The 8,400-nt window shown below is 42.2% G+C and overlaps 1 long non-coding RNA gene across 1 annotated transcript; it reads left to right on the top strand.

Moving 5' to 3' along the window:
• Positions 1–61: 61 nt before the first annotated feature.
• LOC119401009 (uncharacterized) lies at positions 62–2,992 on the top strand. The gene is made up of 4 exons (XR_005185358.1): positions 62–180; positions 1,563–1,768; positions 2,073–2,230; positions 2,945–2,992. It is a non-coding gene; the product is annotated as an uncharacterized LOC119401009 (long non-coding RNA).
• Positions 2,993–8,400: the final 5,408 nt, after the last annotated feature.

Consider the following 8,400-nt stretch of genomic DNA (forward strand, 5'->3'; position numbering starts at 1 on the left):
CCTTTGCCCACTTCAGGTGTTTTGAGCCTCTGTCTCTGTACCTATTTCATCTCCGTCTGCCTCTCTGTGTAACTCTAGATGTTAACTTGTGGTGTCAATTATGTTCAGATTCATCTTACAGTCCTGGACCCGCATATCTGACCGGGGCTACAAGGTCACGAACAGACCCACAAGTGCTCGGTATGTCATTCACCTTCTTTAATGGTTACAGTCCATAATGTTCTGTGTCCTTAAGTTCTAAGGGAAAAATTCCCGTCTTGTTTATGTGTTTTCTTGCTTCATGTTTACTTGAGGCAAATGTTTCCTTTGTACTGTAGATGTACTATTCACATATGTGATAATGCATGCCCAGAAGAGTGAAATTAATTCCACGAGTATTGTTCTTTTGTGTAACGTGTTGGAAACGGAAGGTGATATTCTTAGCACTAAATCAGCTTAGTTTTTTAGTTGGTGTTGCTGGCTTCATGATGGAAAAAATTATGGCAGAACCCATCTTACAATGACTGTCACCAGTAATACGATTTGTGTTCAAGCAGTGTAACAGCCTGCTGTATTGTTCCACCTCCATCTCTTGAGCTCATGTATGTGGGCAGTGTCCTATTTCCTTCATATATGCTATGTATCAGCATAAATAGAAACACAAACTGCATAGCTTCTGAACAGTGTGCCCCACCTTGCTCTGGTTTCATGATAACAGTATTAGTCTGAGCATTCATTACCCTCCCCTATGCCGCAGCCACATAGCACAAATGAAAAAAAAAAAATTGTATGTTGCTGCTGGCATAACATACTTTCCCATTGTCGTTGTGACACAGTGACACACTACCATGAGTCATGTTGAAGAGACAGGGCGTGCAAACATGAAGACAAGAAAGAACTCAAGACACCACAAACGCCTTGACATCTTGGATTCTCTCTTGTGTCCATGTTCGTCATTCTTCAGCTTTCGTCAGCTTTCTGTCATTCTAATCATAAGTTAGTGGCGCAGTTTATCCCTTCGTTCTTCTTTAGGAGCATGCCTCATCATTTGAGCAACGATGGTTGCTAATGTGCAAGCGGTGACTTACAAAAACATTTGTGCTCGTGGTGCTGCTGCAACATCAATCAAATCGTAGATCCTCACTTACACTGTTATCACTAAGCCAGTTTCGCAAAAACTGCAAAGAAGGCTGTACGTAGATTTCAATTATGTTAAAGAACTCCAGGTGGTCAAAATTTTTGGCTCGATAATCATGTCGTGCTTTGGAACGTAAAACCCCAACAATTCTTAATGCAAAGGAGACTCATGCTTTGCTGTTAGCGCTCCTACAAGTAACTCTCAGCAATGTTCATGACCGTTTTTTTTTATGTGTTGCCATATAATTCACTGAAAAGTTTTAAAGCTATATTTTGAATATAAGGTTAACCTATAGCTACCTGGAACAGCAAAGCACTTTGAACATTACACACCTTTAGTTACCTTAAGCCTAGCTATGTTCGAATTATTGCGGTAATTTTTCATCTTAAGACATATTGCTGAACTGAAAACTCTCATAACACTGATGTCATCACATCTTTTTCAGCTTTCATGGAAAGGATACAACATGTGTTAAATAGTATGAAGCACACCCAGCAAGCCCATTTGCAATATTTCAGCGAGCTGCTAAGTAATGCCGACAGTGCAGCTCCGCACCCTCATGGCCTCCCAGACCTGCCTTTCTCGAATGTGGCGGATGTTCTTGCGTATGAAGAGAAGCTCGAGACAGACAGCACAGCTCATGATCAAATGGTAATTTCTCTGCTTCATGGCCTAAGCTCAGTATAATGTTGCCTGTCTTGTAACTACAGCATGCTGGAGTGACTAGGCATTTATAAATTCATGTGAATATTACTTATGACAGTCGGATTAATGACGTACTGTTGAATTTTTACATAGCTAGCTGCGTATGACAGTTCTAAACAATTTAAGTAAAGCTAGAAGCCAGCTTGTATTTCTTTATTACCACAAGATCATTTAGGTTGCAAAACATTCAAAGTAAACTGGATCCCAATGTGTCTTTCTAGCTGTATATCTTCTTGTTTCCTTTTAACAGAAAAAGCACATGGCTGTACAAGGGGGAGATTCGACGAAACAGAAAAGAACATGTGTACTGCAGCCCCTCCTCAGCTGGAATGCTGCAGTGGGCTTCAGTTGGTTTGGCACAAAGTGAAAGAAAATTCTGTGAACTGCACCTCTGCAAGCTGATGTGCGGTGAGTCAGGTGTAGCAAGCTTGATATCACTTGGTTTTTTGTGAAATCTTCTGGTCAAGCAGTATACTCAATATAGCTAGGTTGTCTATTTATACTTTGCTGCAATTAGTGCTGGTATTTACTGTCAGTTTTTAAGTGTGTAGTACTTTTGGGGCCCGGGCTGCCGTATGCTGTCATCGCTTGGCATAATGCAGGCAAAACCACGTATAGCATAGCCATCTGTAGCGTAATGAGCGTGTGATCGCACCAAAGGGGTCTTCCTCTTGTTCTTCGAGCGCCTTGATTATGATATTAAGTGTGGAGCACATTAGGGGCCCGGGCTCTCGTATGCTGTCGTTGCTTGGCCTTACGCAGGCAGAGCCATGTAAAAAATAGAAAAAAAGAGGAAGCAAGCGAGAAATAGACAGAGAGAAAGAACAGGAAGAGGTAGAAAGAAAATTAGAAAGAGAAAGAAATAGATAAAGAGAGAGGAAGGAATAAATAAAAATAAAAAAGAAGAAAATACAGCAAGACTGAAAAGGAGTAAAAAAAGAGAGGCGGAAAGAAAGAGAAAACTGAAGAGAAACAAAGAAGGCTGCCCAGCTCCGCACTTCCTACAGGCTTGACACCACACATGCGAAGCTGCCTTAATTTCTAGAAGAGTGCCATACCGGCCCAAGTTTTGTGTGGTGTGCAAAACTTATAGGAACGATAATATTGCTTTTGTGCATGCAGGCGTGTTGACTAATGACATCCGAAACCCGAATGCGACCCTGAAGGATGTCGAGAAGGCTGCGATGACCTGGTTCCGTCATGCTGCTGAGCGGCTGGCCGCGCAACAAAAATAGTTTTTTTTTTTTTTCAACTAATAAGATAATCTTGAAGGTCAGTTATTGTTGAAAATTCTCTGCATTGCGTGTATTAAAATTTGTGTTGCTTTTTTTTCACCACTGTTTCATTCCTTCTTTGTTGTTTCTTGTTTATGTATGCCATATTCAGTGCCATCATTTTTCTGGTGAATTGTTTCCTGTGCTGGAACTGAACTTTTTGTTTCCTAAAACTTCATTTTCTTACTTGCACACTGCCTGTAGATTGAAGAGCAAAGAGTAATTAACTGCACCAATAGTGTAATGCTAAAATCAGGTCCACTACATAGTACATTGTTCAAAAAGTGCCCTGCAGTAATCGCAAAAGCATCCAAGCAAGCAAGTACAACCCTGAATTCCGCACTAGTAGATGAGAATTAAACAAGTTGTGTGTGCTAGTAAAGAAATTGTGTTTCAGGAAATCAAAATTTCAGTTAGGCTAAGGGAACGACAGAGCAGGAAAGTGATTACTTTAAGCTTTTTATTAACAGTTCCAGTGAGGAGAATGTTTCCTAATGATATATATGTGTGCCCTTTATGCATGGCAAATGTGCAGTAAAATAAAGAATTCAAACTTCTATTTGCATGAACTATATATTGTCTAAGTAAGTTATAGTGTGACATTAAACTAGTGTCATACATTTACAACAGATCCAGAAATACTACAAGTATTTTAAAAATTCATTTTTCTGTCTGAACCCGCCTAACTTTAGCCATTTTCAGAAAAGTATGATATGTGTTACACTTGTCCTACTGCTTTTTCTGTACTCATCTCTGTTATAGAACTGTTACAGGATCATGGAATTCAGAGCTTTTATCATTGGCTTCTTTACCTGTGCTTGAAAGCGCCTTCAAGCTGTTCTTTAATTCAGGCTTGAAATTGAAATACATAGGGCAAGATCCGTTGTTCTTCTATTTTACATTGGGAACTTTTACATGCAAAGTGCTCTGTAGGCAGATGTGTGGGGTTCTGCCCTTGCAGCAGTGTTTGCAGTGTTTTGAAGATTTAGAAAATAAGCAAAGAAGAAAGCAAGAGAACCACTGAGCATATTATAGGCCTGCAGTCACATGAAAAAGCAGGAGTGAATTGCATTGCTGGAAGAGTACGTGCAGGGGTTTTAAAAACATTCAAAGAAATGTAAGGCTTTCAAAAAAGCAGTTCTTTCTATTAACTAGCATGTGCCCTTTAAATGCTGCATGTACTGATAATGGAATGTGCAACATCCAAATCTAATCCCAATATCATCCCGAGATGTCCTATGGGGAGGAAGTCCTATGGATCCCGTTTTTTGTCTCATTTTGGAGGCTTCCTGGAGGTTTGCGGGAATTATTTGGGACGTCCTTAGAACTTCCCACACATCCTAAGGAGCGCATCCTAGGTGTATCCAAAGGACGCCATTGCGTTGTCTGGGCAGCAGTTCCGTGTACGAATGCAAACGATAAGCGAGGCTCCTTAGAAATGGGACGCAAACGACTACGTACCTTTTGAAACTTTTTATTGCGCCGTGCGCCTTGTTTCTTGCGCAACGCGCGCCGAACGCCGCGCGCGGCTTGTTTTTTTTTTTTTTTCTTTGCGCCGCGCGCGGTGTTTCATTGTCTTTTTGCGCCGGCGCCGCATCTATGTTGCAGGGAGCTTCAACGGCGGGGTGCAGGCCTAAAGAGCTTCGCTCCTAAAAAGTCACAGTTTCATCGCAAGGGCGAAGCAATGAATGCGATAGCAACAAATTGTAATTGTATACGAAGTGAGGCTGGGTGCTAACTCTTTTGGGTCCGATCTCGCGTAACTCTACAAAACGCTGGTTGAAGGGAGTACGGCCGCTCCAGAGAGAGATGCTCTTTCCGCACAGAGTCCTCGCGTCCAAGCAACGCTTAGCGGCGCTATAGCGGCGCTGCTGGATGGATGGATGGATGCTATGAGCGTCCCCTTTAAAACGGGGCGGTGACATGTCTGCCACCAGGCTCGAAGAAAAAAAAAAAAGCTTCCTTGTTTCATGTTGGCCTAATACCTTATCTACATTGATTAAATCTATGTTATTATACCAAAAAATATAAATTCACGGTCTATCTCTCTGCCTCTTAAGGCAGAATGACCTTATTTTTCCCCCATTATTTATTTTTGTTCTTTATCTCTACTTTTCTGCCACCAATACTCTAACCATCTCTTACTCATTTCTATCGCGGACGTGTTCAGCTTTCCATTGTTGTCCCTAAAATCCAAGGCTTCATGTAGACTCGTGCCCATACGTATACCTGGGTGAATATCGCCACATTCAATCAGTACATGATCCATCGTTTCCTTAGTTCCCCCGCAGCATGTACATTGTTCTTCTTCGTTACTGAATCTCGCTTTATAACTACGCGTTCTAAGGCAGCCCGACCTTCCTTCAAACAGTAAAGCGCCTCCCCTTGAATTATCATAAAACCTTTCCCTCCTTATTTCGTTTTTTCCCTTTCGGTAGTTACTCAGAGCCGGCTTCTTTTCCATCGCTGCCATCCAATAAGTCCTCTCCGCCTCTCTGACCTTCCGCTTAATGCTCCTTGTTGCCATATCGCCCGCACTGCTAGCCGTATATTTACTGGTGAGCCTCCTAGTTCTTTTTCTCCACTGCGTGTCAACGCTTTTTCTATACAAATACCTGAAAACCTTCTCTGCCCATCTACTCTTCTTCATTTTCCTCAGCCTCTCTTCGAATCTCCTTTTGCTCTGAGCTTTCCGCACTTCAAAGCCTGTCCATCCCATATCACCCTTTACAGCCTCATTTGTCGTCTTCCCGTGAGCGCCCAAAGCGAGGCGGCCCACCGTCCTTTGATTTACATCCATTCCTGATTGTACCTCTGACTTCATGCACACCACTGAGTTCCCAAATGTAAGCCCCGGGACCATCACACCCTTCCACAGCCCTCGAAGCACCTCGATCGTACCTATTGTACCCCCATAAAGCTCTGCGCTTCATAATTGCAGCATTCCTCTTTCCCTTTGCTACCGATGCTTTCTCTTGTACCTCCATATATCTATCCCCCTCATTTACCCATACTCCGAGGTACTTGTACTCGCTTACCCTCGGTATTTTTTGGCCCTGTATAAAGACCGCATGGTCTTCGTGATCATTGAATACCATCAATCCACATTTTGTTGCACTAAATCCTAGTCCTAGAGCCTCACATTCCCTTCCGCATATATCTGCCAGTCGCTGTATATCATCTTGACTGTCCGCAAATAAGACAATATCATCAGCATAAAATAGACCTGGAAGCTTCTGCTCAACCATCGTGCCGACCTGTTTGTGTGACAAATTAAATCCAATGTTGCTACCTTCTAGCGCTTTTTCCATCCTCACCATGTACAGCATGAATAACAGCGGGGACAAAGGGCATCCCTGTCTCAGCCCCTTGCTAATTTCAACGCTGTCCTTGCTACTTATTCCTTCCCATTCTATACAAACTGTATTTTCTCGGTATATTTCCCTCAAAAGCTGTATACAGTCGTCACCTATGCCCACTTCTTTCAGTATATCCCACAAAATTTCCTGATTAACGTTGTCATACGCCCCGGTAATATCTAGATAAGCTACGTATAAGGGCCTGTTTTCTATTTTCGATATTTCTATACACTGGGTAAGAACAAACAGATTATCGTCTAACCGCCTGTCGATTCGAAATCCATTCTGAAGTTCTCCCAAAATATCATTTTGTTCTACCCACGCTTCTATTTTTAATTTTACTACCTGCATCGCCAACCTGTATAGCACCGATGTAATGGTTAGCGGTCTATACGAGCGAATGTTATCCTTTTCTCCCCTGCCTTTATAGATTAAATTCATTCTACTTTTTCGCCAACTGTCTGGTATTTCCCTCTCCTGTAAGCACTTTTCTACGGCTTTCAGCAGTGCTTCTTTAGTGTTATGTCCGAGTTCGTTAATGAGGCTGACGGGAACCCCATCTAAGCCCGGTGTAGTGCGCTTAGGAATTTTTCCTTCGGCTTTTTTCCAATTGAAATTCTCTAGTACTACATCTTCGTGGGTTGCACTCCTTTGCGTACTTTTACTCATCGGGGGAATCCCCTGGGCGACCTTTTTAAACGAATCGGCTGTTATCTTTCGGATGTAACCTAGCGCTTCATACCCTTCCAATTGATTTCCTCCTCCATCTACCATATGTTGTTCCATTGTGACAGACTTCCTACCCAGCGCTTTTAGGTGGATCCAAAATATCCTAGGCGCGGCCTTCTTTTCGCGAATCTCTGTCATCCAGCGTTCACTTTCACCTTTACTTTTTGCCTCGACTAATTTCTGCACAATGGATTTTTGCTCTAAATATATTTCCCATATTTGGTTGACTTCGTCCTGTGGCCGCTTCTGCTTTTTTGCTTGTCTGTGCTCCCGTGATGCCTCACGTCGCTTCTCGATCGCCTCCCGGATTTCTTTGTTCCACCAATTTTTGGCTTTTTCTTTCCTTTCCAACAAATAGTTTTCTTCTCCTTTTCCATTTCTTTTGTGATTATATGTAGCAGCTCACTATACTTCCAGTCTTTACCTGGTAGTTCGTCTACTTTTCCTCGACTCTTGCGGCTATATTTGTTATTTGTTTGTCATTTAGATACAGGCTGCCAAACTTTGATTCTATGTTCTTATTATCAGTTTTATATCCCATTTGTAATATTATGCGTTTATGATCACTACCCAAGCTGTTAATGCCTTCCTCGTCTATTCTCATCTCTCTAAATTTGTCATATATTCCTTCTGTCATGAGACAATAATCAATGCTCGATTGCCGGTTTCCGACTTCCCACGTGATCTGCCCCTCACACTTAGGCCCCACGTTAACTATCTCAAGACTATGTTGCTCGCAGAGATCTAGCAATAACTTGCCATTGGTGTCTGAATATCCGTCAAGGTCATGAATGTGAGCGTTCATGTCCCCTAGAAGGATTATTTCGGCATCATGACCAAATTCTTTAATATTGGTGCTTATGCATTTCACTATCTCCAGATTCTTTTCTCTGCAGTTATTCCCCGTCCACAAGTAAGCTACACCTAGCCACGTTTTCTTTCCACCTACTGTGCCCGAAACCCACATGTGCTCTGAACACGTTTGTTTCACTCTATCCAATTTTGTTCTGCTATGGATTAGCATTCCAACACCCCCACCTCTCCTTTCTGATGTGATCCTGTTACATCCTTCCCAAATATAATTGTCAATATGTGGTGGCTCTTCCAAGTCTCTAAGGTGTGTTTCTGTAACCGCATAAACACCTATCTGTTCCTTGTTTAACTGTTCCTCAATCTCTAACCATTTTGCCTTTTTTCTGCCACCCTGCATGTTTAT

The sequence above is a fragment of the Rhipicephalus sanguineus genome, chromosome 7 (assembly GCF_013339695.2).
Source record: "Rhipicephalus sanguineus isolate Rsan-2018 chromosome 7, BIME_Rsan_1.4, whole genome shotgun sequence".
Taxonomy (NCBI): Eukaryota; Metazoa; Arthropoda; class Arachnida; order Ixodida; family Ixodidae; genus Rhipicephalus; species Rhipicephalus sanguineus.